The sequence below is a fragment of the Helianthus annuus genome, chromosome 9 (assembly GCF_002127325.2).
Source record: "Helianthus annuus cultivar XRQ/B chromosome 9, HanXRQr2.0-SUNRISE, whole genome shotgun sequence".
In the NCBI taxonomy this organism is placed as follows: domain Eukaryota; kingdom Viridiplantae; phylum Streptophyta; class Magnoliopsida; order Asterales; family Asteraceae; genus Helianthus; species Helianthus annuus.
In genome coordinates this window covers 106,212,501-106,220,459 of record NC_035441.2, presented here as the reverse complement: position 1 = coordinate 106,220,459, position 7,959 = coordinate 106,212,501, and the positions used below count along the sequence as shown (strand labels likewise).

At 35.6% G+C, this 7,959-nt stretch overlaps 1 pseudogene; it reads left to right on the top strand.

The window, feature by feature from the left end:
- The first annotated feature begins 3,354 nt into the window (after nt 1-3,354).
- On the top strand, nt 3,355-6,229 carry LOC110881366 (annotated as a pseudogene).
- The last annotated feature ends 1,730 nt before the right edge of the window (nt 6,230-7,959 follow it).

Sequence of the window (7,959 nt, the reverse complement as noted above, 5' to 3'; positions counted from 1 at the left end):
TTTAACCACCGGCATTGCATCAACGGAAGCGGAGCTAGCAAAGAAACATCTTAAGCATCATGAATTGATTGGTCGAGAACCTTGAGAGAAGACGAGAAGTTTTTACTGCGCCACTTTTGAAAAATGCTATAAGTATAAACCTATCCGAGAAAACTACACATCTATTATCTATAGAAATAACTATATAATCTAATCATATGTATATATCGTTAGAAAATCTCGTTTAAGTTTATGCTAAGTTATGTTTCCCTAAAACACATGTGATATAAAACCAGGTTACTAGCGACATATATGAAATAATAATCAGTTGTTTTCTTAATATGTTATAACTATATATATGTATCAATTTCGAGGACGAAATTTTTTTTAAGAGGGGTAGTTTTGTAATACCGAGATTTAAAAAAAATAAAGAAATAAAAAAATAAAATAAATTTGATGACCAATCAAAACATGGGTAAAATTAAGATAAAGATGGGAACATGAGTCATATGCTAACGTAAAGATTTGAAAACGTGGCCTCTTTTATGGTTACCATCTGTCAATTCACTATATGTGGTTTATTCTACCTTCTTCACCAAGGAAACAAGAACTATGGTTATAAAAGCCGGTCTCGATAGCTTCAATTTTCACACCTTCCGTTTCAAATTTCCGGCTTAGATTCACGTTTCCGGCGAACCCATAACAAACCCAAAACACCGAAATAATGCCATTACTACCAATCTCCACCTCGTTAGTAATCTTTGACCAGATCCGTGTTTAAGAAACATCTCGTAGAGCTTGAAACACTTTTCCAACGAACCTAATCGTTTTCCGGCGACTCCTTTTTCGGGTTTCATTTTACTTCAGGAAGGATTTCGTGATCTCTAGCGCATTTTGTTATCATATTAATAATTGTGATCACCGCTTAAGGTACGGATAGAATCCCTTCCTTCAATACATGTCATTTGGCCTTCGGGCATCTGATTCCTGATTTTTAAATTATGAAATAAGTTTATGTTATAAAAATGTTATGAGTTTATAAAGTTTACGTGTTTATAAATATACAAGTTTAAGGTTATATATGTACATGTATTATGTTACCTAAGTCAGTCCCTTTTCTGTGAGGATGACGACAGACCCATCATTGTGGCATAAAATGATGTGGCACCATCCATGAGGTGAGTTGAGTTCATGACGTCTCTTCTGTTTTAGTCTACAGACTTCTGTTCAGAGGCGTATGGATCGATCCTAGGAAAAAGTAAATAATGTCTGATATCTGGTGAATGGTCGGTGTGATTTGCCCACACTCCATTCGTGTCTGGATACATGGGCTAGCTACCCTGTATCAACCTCTGTAATAAAATGAACCTTCTGGACTTCGGGTAAATCTGTATATCATAATATGATAATATTTGTTATACTTATTTAGTATATTTTGAATTATGAAAACTTAGCGTTTTTGCTAAAACAAATGATTTTTGAAGAACTTAGCCTTTTTCTAAAAATAAAATAAGCCTTTTGTTTTCCTCTATCCGCACACTGGGCAAAACTTTCAAATTTTGCTCAGACGTACGTTTTTTGTGTTTTCTTCTTTACGTCAGGTTATCAAGACAATTTGGGACGTGATACAGAAGAGTGCTCGAGTATATGAAAAAAAGACCGTAGAAATAATATACTGGATTAGATATCCTATTTCCATTAAGTTGTAAAGCCTTGTAATACATTTAAGTATTAATGGAATTATGTTTTTGATCTAACTCTGTAAAAGTGACACGTCAGCCCGTTCCGGGTTGGGGTGTTACAAATATGGCCGAGGATAGCGTTGCCTCCAAAAGAAGGACATGCCACATTTTATATTAATAACTTACTTAATTATCTTTCAATATTCCGGCCTTGCGGGACTGTATCCCTGTTGACTCAGACCAATATGGTCGGGGGTAGCGTTGCCTCCAAAAGAGAGACATGCCACTAAACCAAGATAATCTCTTAAAAAACCCAAAGTGCGGAAATCATCAAAGGATACGTAAAAGATAAGTCAGAATTTATTTCTTTTATTACTTTAGTTTCTTTCTTTATTTTACTATTAACAATATTTTCTCAAAATTTGGTTAGATTAGACGTTAACGATATTCTAGTATCAAAAGCTCATGTGTTCTTGAATGACCTCGGTATCTTACCATCACTATACTATGCCAACGATGGGTGCACTTGCCCTAATGTGTTGTAGAGAGTGATAATGTTATATCGTGTTTTATAAATTTAAAGCTTGATAAAAGAGTAAAAAGTACTAAAAAATATAATAAAAATCATACACCCTCATGCCACGTCAGTAGCCATTAGAGGAAGATGGTATGGTGGTGATTGTGTCAACTATAAACCCTCCCTAATAATACATCGAATATTTATCATTTAACGGAATATGGGCAATAAAGTTAATGATCAGTTTATAATATAAATGATAAAAGTGGTCATATTGAATATCTATATATATAATAAATAAACAAGATGTGGGACACGTGTCACTTTATTGTGCAACCTCACAAAGTTTTAGGCGGGAAAATTAGAGAAATGTGATGTTTCTACACGGGATCCGTGTATTCTATCCAAACCCACATGGATATTGACCCGGGTATATAAGGAACTAAAAAACCCTAATTTGTGAAACTTCTCATTCTTTCTATTCTTTCTACCGTAGTCTCTCAACCCTAACCAATTTTCAATGCCGTTTGTCCCTGATTCTTCATCAGACTTCCATCATCAACATCTTAATTCGAAAAATCAGTTCGTGTAATATGTTCGATGAACGTGTTTACGAGATTGAGCGTTTGATTCTGATTATTTTATGGTTTTATAACATGAAACAGTTGATATTTAAGGAATTTTGGGGGTTTGAGAAGCTAGGGTTTGTGGTTTTGGTAAGCATTTCATCTTCAGATCTGTTGTTGCTTTGGTTAATCTAATCTTGTGAAACTATTTTATGAATTCTGGTTGCCTTGGCGGAGGAGGGTTTTCAACCATTCAGACACCCTAGAGGCGGAGGAGGGTTTTGTTTTGTGGATGGAGACGATGATTTTTGGCCGGTAGGTGTACGCTTGATTTTTCTTAGGGTTTTTTGTTGTTTAGTGATTATTAATGTTACAAAAATGAACTGCAGGTTGATTTGAAGCATCTGATGATGCTGGTTTTAGCACAGATCTTCATGTGGTAATCGTTATATACATTTTTGTATATTTTTTGGTTTTGGGTCTTTATATTTTTTTAGGGTTCTGGATAAAATTGGGGCTTTTACTGTCAGATATAAAAAAAGATAAAAAAAAATTAAAGCTTTGGTCAAGGGGTGTTCTTTGGTTTAGTTAAACGGGTTTCAAAAAAATCATGATGAATCATGATGATGTGTTTGTCTTGGACACTAAAGATAAGATCTTTCAACTTCAATTTAAGGGAGCAAATTCAAATATTCAAGAAAGGGCTAAGGCTTTGGAGGTTATACAGTTCTTGAAGGATAAATATCATGAAGGGACATGCAATGTTGCAATTGTCGATACGGCCTTTTGCTATTGATACTGATACTAATATATGCGTAGTTTTTATTTCTTTTTCTTGTGTTAATTGTTATTTATATGTTATTGAACGTTTTAGACCATGGAAAACTACAAGCCGAGGGAGATTCGGGTGAATTTTGGGTTATTTTTTGCGGGTTTGCTCCTATTGGCAAAAAGGTTCTAAGTGATGATGATGTCATCCCCAAAAGGACGCCTGGCAAACTTTATAGGAATGAATATGTTTTTGTTAGTTCAAGATTATATTTATTTTTGTGTGTTTGAACACGAACTTTGTATATATATTTGCATAACAACATTGATCTATATTTGCAGCATCGATGGAGGGAAGGTTGGGGATCAAATCGAGGAATATTCAAAATCGTCATTCGAAACCGACAAATGCTATCTAATGGATTGTGGTTTCGAGGTGTTCGTTTGGGTTGGTCGAGCAACGCAGGTGGATGATAGAAAAGCTGCCACACAGGCTGCCGAGGTAAAAATATATAAATACCAAAAATAAATTTTTTTACTCATCTTCATCATTAACCAATTATAGGAGTTTCTCACCAGTAATAATCAGCCGAAAGCCACCCTTATAACCCGACTAATTCAAGGCTATGAGACACATGCATTCAGGTCAAATTTTGACTCTTGGCCATCATCAACCGCACCTTCTGCTGAAAACCGAGGAAAAGTGGCTGAAGATAGAGGATAAGTTTCAGGTAATATCAGATCTTATCATTGTAATGATATCCAGTTTTTTATATTATTATTAATGTAAAATGGAAAAATTAGTCGGTTTGTTGTTTAAATATTCATATACATCTCGCCTCTGATTGGGTTCTGATCTTTTTTATTCGTCTCACGGGTCTGATTGCAAGGGGTTTTTCTTTTTGTCATGGTGCTCTTGCTGTCGCTCTTACCCTCGCAAAAAGCAGCCAAGGTATACAAATTAATTACAACTTTTCAACCCTCAATTATCCTTATAGTTATGAGTAGGCCGATCTAGGTTGTGTTGTATATGAAACGGGTCAAATAAAAGTTCTTGCTAAAGGGGGTGTGGGTTGCTTAAAAACGTGTTGAAAGGCGTTTTGAGCTCAAATTTTAATTTTAATGTATTTAACCTCCTAAATTGTTGCGAGAATAAAAGTTTTTTTAAAAATTGAACGTGTAGCACTGTAGTAGAAGATGAACCCATTTTGACCCGTTTGATACCTAACCCGCTTATGTTGCCATATCTCTTAGGTGGCTAACTATATGTTGTGACAAGTTCTTCGAGTTGGAACAAAATATTTAAGAATCCGTCTATGGTGGTATGAAATAGTTTTTTGGTTCCGATTTAAAATTTTGCAAAACTTCACGGTCTATTCAAGTAATAATTATGACTACTAAACACTTACTTGAATCAATTTGCATTTTCATGATCACATACTGCCCTTTTCAATTTGCGTCTTTTAATTCCTGATTGAATGCCAAAATTGAAGCGTCTTCTATAGAGTCTATTGTTTGGGTTAAATATTGGGTTTTTACGAATCTGAAAGTGAAAATGTATAATCTTCTACAGATCAAGTCTCCCTTCATTTGATTTAGGAGACATTTCTACAGAACCTTGTAAGTTCCACTGTTCAACTTTATGTGTTTGATTACTGTTCTGTTCATTATAGTAATCTTGGCAGTCTTGTTTTTCATATATGGTTTGCTTCACTTGCTGTTTAGATTCTTGACAAAACACAATTCTTCATCGAATTCACATCGAACAAATCGGTTTCCAGAGGGTTCCCCATCTAATGGACTACAAAGACAGCTGCAACAACTGTTTCATTTACATGATTCTGGTTTAGATCAAACATTCATAGATGATTTACCTGTTTTTATGTGTAATAAAGTAGTGGGTGCGAATGAACCGTTCGATTATGCCGTTTGTTTGTGTGAGTTTTCGGAGAATGATAAATTGAGATTGCTCCAACTTACAGCCATGCGTTCCATATCAATTGTATAGATACATGGCTTTTATCGAATTCGACTTGCCCTCTTTGTAGAAATACACTTTTTGACCCTGGGTTTTCAATGGATAACCCGATGTTCGATTTTGATGATCCACACGAAGCAGATGAAAGTGGGATTCCTGCTGGTTTGAAAACCGTTGAACCCGAACAAACCCAAGTTGAAAAGGGGGGTTTTTGGTGAGACTTGGTAAGTTTAGAAATATGAATGAAGGGGAAGGTGAAAGTGGAAGTGAAACCGGAGGTGAAACGAGTAGAAGCAATTTAGATGCGCGAAGATGTTATTCGATGGGTTCTTATGAGTACGTGGTCGGAGAAACGAATCTCCGGGTCCCTCTGATTCATCTGAGAGATTTGCAAGATGCAAAGTTTGTGAAAAACATCGAACGGGTTGAGGATCATTCGCTTGATGAAGATCTTGAAGGGAAAAAGATAAATATTGATGCAAAAACAGGTAGTTTTTCTGTTTCAAAGATCTGGTTATGGTCTAAAAAGTGAAAATTCGCGAGTTCTTCCGGTAATCAGATGCATAATCCATCTTCGGTCGACATGGAATTACCGCAATAGGGGATATTTCAAGGTACATGAAAAAGAATTGCTCTTTTTTCATCATGTTTCTGTGTACTTTTCTTAAATGATTAGTTATTTGTTCTTGCTACATTTTATAATATATATTACATTTTGTGACAACTCGAGTTTCCAAGATTTCCGTCTTCGCACTATTGCACGTTAATCGTGTAAGTTGTTAGTTGACACGACTTGTTTATTTCACAACTGTACACGTGTGTGATACGTTAAATCATATTGTGATTGATATGTTATACTTGATGTGCAATGCAAGTGTTGTTTTGTGTTTATATAAGGTTGTATGTTGGTTAATATATGGGTTGTTTGAGTATTAATGGAGCACATGCCGAACATCCCTCATGAAAACACCATCCATCACGAAATCATCCCAACTCAAATGCCCCCACCCGAAAACACATCATGTCCGAAAACATCTAAGTGTTTTCGTCCGCTGCTCACCAACGAAAACAATATATGGGCCTCGGCCCAGTGGCTATCGGATAAGAGTTTGGTTTTAAACCGTGCATGACGTTGATAACTTTCTAAAACCCTAACCACCCCATCTCTCGCATTCTCTCTCTCTCTCCTTGAAAACGAACGGCAGCTGTGAAAGACTTGAGCCGTACATCAACCAAATTATTGTCTCTTCTATTTCGGTTAGTCATCGAAATCATTATTGCTTGTTGTTGACATTCTGTATTAACGGCTATTATTAGATATGTATGAACATATGATTGAATTGATTTGCATGAATCTATTAGATCTTATTAAATTGATCAACATGTGACCTATTGAAAAGTTATAGGAGTTGTCGGCTAGGTTATTGAGAATTGACCCACCTTTATAATCGGTCCAATAGCAGGGAGTTGTCACTTATATTAGGTCAAATGCCATTAATGGTCGGTTCACTTTAAGTGAGTGGGTCAAATCGGTGGTCGATGGTTGGGCATGGTCTACTGCCGATTTGAATGATGATGTGTATTAGTGATTTGATAATTCATGTGTTTGCATATTATGGTGCCATCACAAAATGTTCATGGTAAATAATGTCAGACATTGATGTGAATATTATAAAGTATATATAGTGATAGAAGCAATGTTGAGGAGCTATATTATTGGTAGTAGTGGATGGCCAAAGAAGGGTATTGGCCATAGAATCGGCCCAATCCCGTGTGAGCTAGCAATAGTTTGGGCGGCCATCATGTGCATTGTCAGGAATATTATATGTTAATCAGAATTCTTGCAACTTAGATGGTTTGGTGACTTTTGTTATTTAATTAAAAAAAAAACGAATATGGTCGGCCAAGTGCTCTAATTGGGCCGCACCCAAAGCCACTCAAATGTATTTATTTTGTGTTAATATTAACTGATAAATGATACTAATTTAGTATATGCCATTAACAGTATATGCTAATAATGTGTAGCAAGAATTATTCAGGTAATTATGCATTAAGGTTATATCAAATATTGATTAGTATGAGTATAACAAATGGTGAAATCGGACCCTTGATGGTTTGTGTTGATGTGTAAACTGTCGAAATATATACTCTGTTGGGCCTTGTGTGGTAATCGGGTTTCATAAGCAGAAAGGTTTAGCTAGTTTCAATGAGGTCAAGTTCGAGCCGCAACTATTAAAGCACACTAACCTTGTTAGTATGTTAACCCTGTTGATGTGTTAAACCTGTTACGTGTGTTAACGCTACTATGCTTGCTAGTCCTGTAATTCTGAGCAACGATATAACATGATTAAAATTACTAAGACTGTTGATGAATAACCGAGTTAAAACGACTGAGAACAACCCTGATTGTAAAGCTTAAGCTGCATAGATGTGATTAGCTTTTTATGTGATACATGATGATAACTGTCA